At 33.1% G+C, this 8,223-nt stretch overlaps 1 protein-coding gene across 4 annotated transcripts in view; it reads right to left on the bottom strand.

Moving 5' to 3' along the window:
* Positions 1 to 3,514, bottom strand: part of LOC107554048 (cdc42 effector protein 1-like) — a 9,641-nt gene extending 6,127 nt beyond the window's left edge. For all 4 annotated transcript variants that reach the window (XM_016236417.1, XM_016236421.1, XM_016236418.1 and 1 more), the window contains exon 1: positions 3,283 to 3,514. The gene's annotated coding sequence lies outside the window, so the exon portion shown is untranslated. The remainder of the gene's footprint in view (positions 1 to 3,282) is intronic.
* Positions 3,515 to 8,223: the final 4,709 nt, after the last annotated feature.

The raw sequence follows: 8,223 nt of genomic DNA, 5'->3' as shown, positions 1-8,223 counted from the left end.
CTAATTTTATTTTTTATTTAAATAAAAAAAAAAAAAAAAACTTGCCCCTTTTAGACTTGCACTATTTATTAACTAACTGCTTGTTTTTCTTTTTAAAAAAAACTAACACTTGCTTCTCTAATCTTTTAGCATTCTATTTGTTTTCTTTTTATTTATTATACAATTATAATTCTGACTTTCTGACTTCTGATTAACAAAAAGCAAAAAACACACAAGGCCTCTAAGACTAGCTTGCTCTATTCTTTTTCTATCTGTTTTCTTTTTATTTATTATATGATTTTAAAAAAGAACCTTGCTACGCTACGTGTACTGCATTAAGCTAACTGAGACTTGTTATAGCACTTGCATATCATTGCTCTTTTGTTGATTTTGATTGCTTCCATTGTCCTCATTTGTAAGTCGCTTTGGATAAAAGTGTCTGCTAAATGTCTAAATGTAAATGTAAAAAATAACATGAATTTCAGAATGCCTTAGCATTTGGTTTGTCTCCTTTTTGCTTATAGTATTTCTGACCCTTTGTACAGGGATGTTCACATGATAAATGATAGTTTGTTTATTAGTGAGAAATAGTGTATAGGATCTTACATTTATAATTTTTTATTTACATGATTTATTGTTTATTTTTATGTTATTATTTATATATGTCTTTGTTTTACATAATATATAATATTAAATAATATTACACTGCCAAACCTTTGGAATAATTGAATTTTTTTTTTTCTCGAAAGAAGTCTCTTATGCTCACCAAGGCTGCGTTTATTTGATCAGAAATGGAATATTGTTATTTTATTACTGTATCACCAATTTTACTGTATTTTTAATAAAATAAATTCAGCTTTGGCGAGTAAAAACATAAATTTAAATTATTCCAAACTTTTGACTGATAGTGTATATAATATTACATAACATTGTTTTAAATAAAAATAATGTTAATATGTTTTCAAAGTATTCATATTTAATAAGTATTGGTCAAACATGGAATCACATGTATCCATATCTAGATCTATGGTCAAAAATATATTTTGGGAACAATGGGCCTCATTTATCAATCTAACGTAGAAACGAGCGCAGATCTGTGCGCACAAATACACTTACGACAGAGTTCACGTGTGATTTATGAAACATTCGTATTCCGCAAATTTGTCATCGTACGAATGATCGCATGTTGATAAATGTGGCAGCAGAAAACAATCGTCATTTGAATATCACGCCCCTAAAAACACCCTGGTTTAGAAGCATCGCCCTAGAGTTTACGACAAGCAGAAACGAAACCCGGCCAAAAAGAGGAAGTAATCTTGCTAAAGAGAAATTGATCTTACTCCAAAAACACCCGTTAACCTTGTAATTGCAAACAATTAGGCTACATTAATATATGTAATTTATATGTATATTAAAATACTGGTAAATATAAACAGCCTATTTAGTTCCCCTCACTCTACAACAAATATTTTAAATTTAACGGTATTCAGAACAGAACAAGAATGAAAAATAAGTAGTTATAAAATTATATTTTTAACTGTAAAATAAAACACAAATTAGGCTATAGTGGCATTCATTATAAACAGCATACAAATGTCAAGCAAAACTGAAACGGCATTGGGCTCACGCGCCTGTCTCATACCACAAGAATCAAATTTTGCGTTAAAACGACCGTACGCTCAATTTTCTGTCGTACGTTCGTTTCGTAAATGAGGCCCATTGTCCCCAAATGTAACTATTTTTTCTAACATCTTCTGAGAAATGGGAATGCTCCGGCCTGACAGGGCATCATCACAGTATGGTAAGGGGCGTAACATTTCCGTCACACGCTTGAGGTATTCGGCCAATCACAACACACTGGATAGCTGGCCAATCACAGAACACCTTGCTTTTCAGACCGATGAGCTTTGTAAAAATCGACGCGTTTCAGAAAGGCGGGGCATAGAGGAGAAACAATAATGTACAGTATGTGGAAAATAATGTGTTTTTTTAACCTTAAACCGCATCAACACATCTCATTACACCAAATACACAAAATAATGTTCTTTTTAGCAACATCATATGACCCCTTTAATAGCACTTGCTCTTTGCAGCTGTCCAATGCAGATTCATATATTATAATTAAAATAAGTGATTTGAACATCAGTCACACTGAACATTTGTTCTTTTGAACTGAAAAATGGTTCAAAAGGTGTTTCATATACAGTACTTAACATATTTCTCCAATTCCCCTGAAAATACATCTTGATCAGGTAGGCTACACTATAACTTAGCTAACTAGGTGAACAAACATTCAAGAAATGGCCTCATTTTTCCTTTTCACCAAATGACCTCCACTATTTCTCTCATCTCATGTGGTCTAAAGAAAAAACAAAGGCTGCCAAGGAGTAAATCATGATTACAAATATATTCATTTCATCATATGAACATATCCTATTTTTTACAAAGCACTCAGCATGACTGTCTGGCAGAGTCCATTATGGAAAATACCAAATGCAAAGAAACTCAATGGTTTTGTGTGAAAATATACTGTAACTGGCCCTGTCTGCTTTACTCGTGTCTTTATTCCCTTTATTTTCCTATTTACACTTCTTTATCTATGCTATCTACAGAACAATTACCTAATCTAAACGAATCTAAAAAGGCACAGTGGCACAATGAATACTAGTTAACGGACCTCGAATACCCTGTAATGCAAAATATAAGGAAAATGACAAATAAGAGTAACTGAATATATGGGACAAGGACAGATCAATGTTTCTGAACTAAAATGTTGCTGTAGCAGTCCATTGATCTAGTCATTTGTGAACTTTGGATTTCATTGCTTCACAGAAATGTCATCCTAGTTTTTTCACTTTTCAAAGGTACAGTTTAACATAAAAGTAGAAGTGCATGTTTTCCTCATCAGTAACCAAAGCCAAATCTTGAATAAAGCTCATTAACTAGTATGTAAACCTTAACTTCCAACATCTAATTAAATTAATTTATCATAAAGAATGAAATGAATCAAAATACGCATGACTGCCGCTCATAACGGGCATGAACTGTAAGTATGCAGTGGAGAGCGCATACTAATTTTACAGCAGCACATATTAGGTTTCCTCCGTCATGCATTCAATAACACACGACTAGTCTGTCTATGTTCAATAGAGTAGACTACTTGCTGACTAAATTAACATTGGTTACGCTGTTAATAGTACACACTAAGCAAAACGCGAATTAAGCATATGCTCCTAAATAAGTCGACACAATTCAAAATGCTGAGACATTAATGTGACAATTGAGTAAACCAGCACAACTCACCTCGTGGGTTGATGAATACAAGTTTATCTTGCCCCAAAAAGCAATGAATGAGATTTATCTCCACATATAGTAAGATCCTGCAGTCCACCATAAATCTTTTCTCTTTTGTGGTGTCTTCAGTTTGAGAGGCAGCGGTCAGTGTGGAGCTTCGTGTCGCCTTCGGTCAGGGGAGAATCGCGGGGCGGGCATTTCGAACACTACTTGGACAAGTACCATATTCTCAGTGTGTTATTCAGTGCCACGACCAGTGTTGGGGAAAGTTACTTTTAAAAGTAATGCATTACAATATTGCGTTACTCCATAAAAAAGTAACTAATTACGTTACTTAGTTACTTTTTATGGAAAGTAATGCGTTACGTTACTTTTGCGTTACTTTTTACATCTGGACAGGGCTTGCTTGTTTGTTTTTAAAATAAAAAAGTTCTGTTTTTGGCAAATATAAAAGCCTTTTCACACCAAAAGTGAAATGAAGGGAAAGTACATTTACGTCCGTACATTAGAATGCAGAAAAAGAAATTTCAACACACTTAAAAAAGACAGTAAAAAAAGACACAAATGTTTGTCTAGAATGATTTGTGCTTATTAGTACGGTTGAACACTGCTTTTCAAACTTTTAATACATTATAATCATAATAATACATTATTAATTAGAATAATTAACATTATTGATTTAATAATAAAACATTAAATAGTTATGGAAAATACATTTGAAAGGTTTATCACTCAGCTCAGCAACAAGATTCCATTTTAAGTATCCTGGTGTTTTAGGTTTTTTTTATCAAAGCATTGTGGTGTGCTCAGGAATTGTAATTATAAAGTCTTCAATTTTCAAATGTAAATAATGCATCTCTGTTTGAGGATGTTTGCTTTCAGCAGGGATTGCATAAACTGCAAAAAGGCATGTAATCAAAGTCTAGATGGCTTTAGTGTTGGTGTCACTATTGGGTCCAAATAATTCATAACCCAGAGCTGTGTTGTTGATGTAAGCAGATCAGTAGATCAATGAAAGTCCTGCAGTTTGTATCCAAGGGCAATGCATGAGCCTCAGTGGGAAATTGATTGTGATTCAGAACAGTCCTCTAGTGTATTGAGAGGGAAAATAGCCCGGAAAAACACGCTGATCCTTTCAAAACCGCTGCTGTTAGAAATGAGAGATGGATTGGTAAAAAAAAAGAAAAAAAGAAGCCATTTGGGGATGTGAAGTTTCTAAAATCATCATGGATTATATAACAGCCATTTATTCAGAGATGTAACTGCATTGGTTGCATTGAATATCAACAGCTACAAGAATTTCACATTGTGTTTTTGTCTGTGTCTATTTTTCTGATCTTTTCTGTTATATAGCTTTTCATCTTCATTCTCTGTTTTTCTCTCTGCTCCTTCATTGTACCATCAGCTGCTCTATCTTGTTCTTCCTAGAGTAAACAATCCCCTCTGCTCAAGCATGCCAGCTATTTGCTGTGAATAACATGTAGCTTTTTGATACTTTTCAGATGCTGGTCCCAAAAGGGAGGCAGGGATATAATTTTAGGTTTTTCTCTCCCCTTTTTGACTTCACAACAGTCTATCTTTTCCTTTTTTTCCCTTTGTCGTCTGTCTCTCTCAATCTGTTTCCCCCCAGTTCCTCCAATGCCTAGTCTAATACGTACTAACTAATAAATAAAAATAAATGAAACACAAATAACTATATTTTTAAATTAAATATTAAATTTAAAACAAAAAAAAATGACTAAAGCACATTATTACAAAAAATTAAAGTGAAATCTGAAAATATAAAAATAAAAGCTAATTCAAACATTAATAAACATAGTAACACTTCACAATAAAGTTCTGTTTGTTATTTGTTACATTAGTTAACTTGAACTAAAAATGTTAATACATTTATTAATCATGACTATTAATTAGTCATTTTTGACTTGACTTAATGTAAATATTTAATGTAAATTTCAACATTTACTAACACATGATTAAAATCAAATGTTGTATCTGTTAACGTTATTTAATGGACCTAAGCTTACTTGAACTAACAATGAACAGTTGTATTTTATTTATGTAAAAATTAATAAATACGGTAAAAAATGTATTGCTCATTGTTAGTTAATGTTTATTAATGCATTAACTGATATTAATGAGACATTATTGTAAAGTGTATAAACTATAAAATAATCTTCATTGCACCAATACTGTCCCATGTCTAAACGTTTTTTGTCTGTACAAGCTTACAATTATTAGTCAGCAAATTCTTTCCTTAAAAAATTAAATCAAAATATAATTGCAAGCAGTGATGATGGGCCCAAGCCATCAGTGCAACCGCCACCCCAGTGGCATCAGGAAAACGGTACACAACATGGACATGCACTTACAGTAATTAAAGTAACCCTCTGGCAGTCTGGTCTTAAAGGTTACTGAAATGAAAGGGTTACACTATAACATCAAGAGTGTGACACACACACACATGTTTACTTAGCTATCTAAATGGGGACATTCCATAGGCGTAATGGTGGCAGCATATTTAAAAGAGGTTTTACAAAAGTTCAGTTCTGACAAAGGGCACAGAGTCGTCCGCGAGGGGCTGAAAATGTACTTTCATTTTGTGTTTGTTTATTTTATTAAATTTTGTTTAAATGTTCGCCGGTTCTGCCTCCTTATTCCCGAGCTACAAACTGTGTTACAATATTGTTCATTGTTAGAATGTTAGTTAATTCATTAACTAATGTTAACAAATGTGACCTTATTGAAAAGTGTTACCAAAACTTTTAATAATCTATAAGCATCTGTAAATAATTATATGAAACCACATTACCCATAGAGTACATATGAACTTATTTTATGTATTTGTTTGTAAATCTAACTAACTGAACTGTGCAGTAAAGGATCAGGCTTAAAGATTTCTTATCCTTTGAGTGAGAAAGGGTAGGATATATAAAACTTTGAATGATCTATAAAAAACTTACAGTAATTAAAGTAACCCTCTGGCAGTCTGGTCTTAAAGGTTACTGAAATGAAAGGGTTACACTATAACATCAAGAGTGTGACACACACACACATGTTTACTTAGCTATCTAAATGGGGACATTCCATAGGCGTAATGGTGGCAGCATATTTAAAAGAGGTTTTACAAAAGTTCAGTTCTGACAAAGGGCACAGAGTCGTCCGCGAGGGGCTGAAAATGTACTTTCATTTTGTGTTTGTTTATTTTATTAAATTTTGTTTAAATGTTCGCCGGTTCTGCCTCCTTATTCCCGAGCTACAAACTGTGTTACAATATTGTTCATTGTTAGAATGTTAGTTAATTCATTAACTAATGTTAACAAATGTGACCTTATTGAAAAGTGTTACCAAAACTTTTAATAATCTATAAGCATCTGTAAATAATTATATGAAACCACATTACCCGTAGAGTACATATGAACTTATTTTATGTATTTGTTTGTAAATCTAACTAACTGAACTATGCAGTAAAGGATCAGGCTTAAAGATTTCTTATCCTTTGAGTGAGAAAGGGTAGGATATATAAAACTTTTAATGATCTATAACATTTTTTACAATTATTTTAATGCTCTATAAGGATTTCTAAAATAATTATGCAAAAGTATACTGACAGTACAGTACATATCAACGGACCATATGCATTTATTTGTCATTCTAATAGATGGAGATTGAGCTGAACAAGAATAGGCTTAAAAGATTTCAAATCCTATGACTCCATCTAGTGGACAACATTAGTATTACAGCCTTCATCTGTCAGCTGAAATGTCTGAAATGTCTGAATTTTCTGCTGGCCCCTGAGGATTTTAAATGTATGAAAATAAGCATGTTTCCTCAGAATGACTAGTTCTCCATATGTATTTTTTTAAGAGTTTGTATAATGCACTTTAAAGATATAAGAAAATTACTGTTATCTTTTTTACTGTTATTTTTAATAAAGAGCCATGGCGACACCATTCAAGATATACAAAATCCAATTTAGCATTTTAGCAATTTAGCATCTTCAGTATCTTGGCATTACGTTGACAAAATTTGTTGTGAATTGCATCATTCTCCAACAAGGATTATGCATTAATTCACCCCAAAACCCCCCAAAAACCTTGAAAAAAAATACAAATAAAATCCTTAGAAGAACAATAGTGCCCTGATCCCCTAGTGACTTGGGCCTTAATGAAATAAATAGCTGTAAGTAGCTACCCTATGTGTCTACCACATCCATGTGTTTTGTCTTCCTGCGTTCTTCCTACAGTCTCCCATGATTATGTAGAAACTGCTGGTGTTTAGGCCCATTAACTGTGATTCCTGTCTTGATATCAGTGCCAAAAAGGGAACAGATCCAGCGGAGAATTCTTAGCTTATCATGGCAATGTTTACGGAGCTCAGATTTGAGTGATGTCCTGGGGCTGGCTTTCCTCAATGCTACATCATAATGAACTCTGGGTTAACAAATAGCAAGTGTTGATGTTTGTAATATCATGTTTCACTTCAAAAGCTTCAAACAGTCCACAAAGACATTTAAACATGCACTGAGTTATTTTCACACATGATCTGATGATGACAAATGCCTTTGAGAAAACAATGTGATCCTTTCTTTCCCACACTTCATGCTTATTATTGATAGTGAGGTGATTATTAAGAAATGTAAGATAAGCTTGTAACTGAGTTTAGTGCACAGTACACAATGTTACAAGTCTAATGTTATCAGAGTTTCCTCCCTCCTGTGCTTTGAGTTATTTTCTGCTTTGGGCTTTTTGTTTATTTCCTTTTTGACTTTAGACATGTTTTGTATTCAAAACTCAGTTCAGTCTCATCCTGTTCTTGAGTTGCACTGTTTAAAAAGTGTGTCTTCTTGCATCCGCTCCTCTTACCAATATCACTCTTCTCTGTATTTAGTCTAGGCCATCATCTCTTTGTAGAGATACTGATCATCCTGTATTTTCCATGAAAGCTTGA

The sequence above is a fragment of the Sinocyclocheilus grahami genome, unplaced genomic scaffold, assembly GCF_001515645.1.
Source record: "Sinocyclocheilus grahami isolate Dianchi unplaced genomic scaffold, SAMN03320097.WGS_v1.1 scaffold490.1, whole genome shotgun sequence".
Lineage (NCBI taxonomy): Eukaryota > Metazoa > Chordata > Actinopteri > Cypriniformes > Cyprinidae > Sinocyclocheilus > Sinocyclocheilus grahami.
Note: the sequence above shows the minus strand (reverse complement) of the source record. Positions and strands in the feature narration are given on the sequence as shown.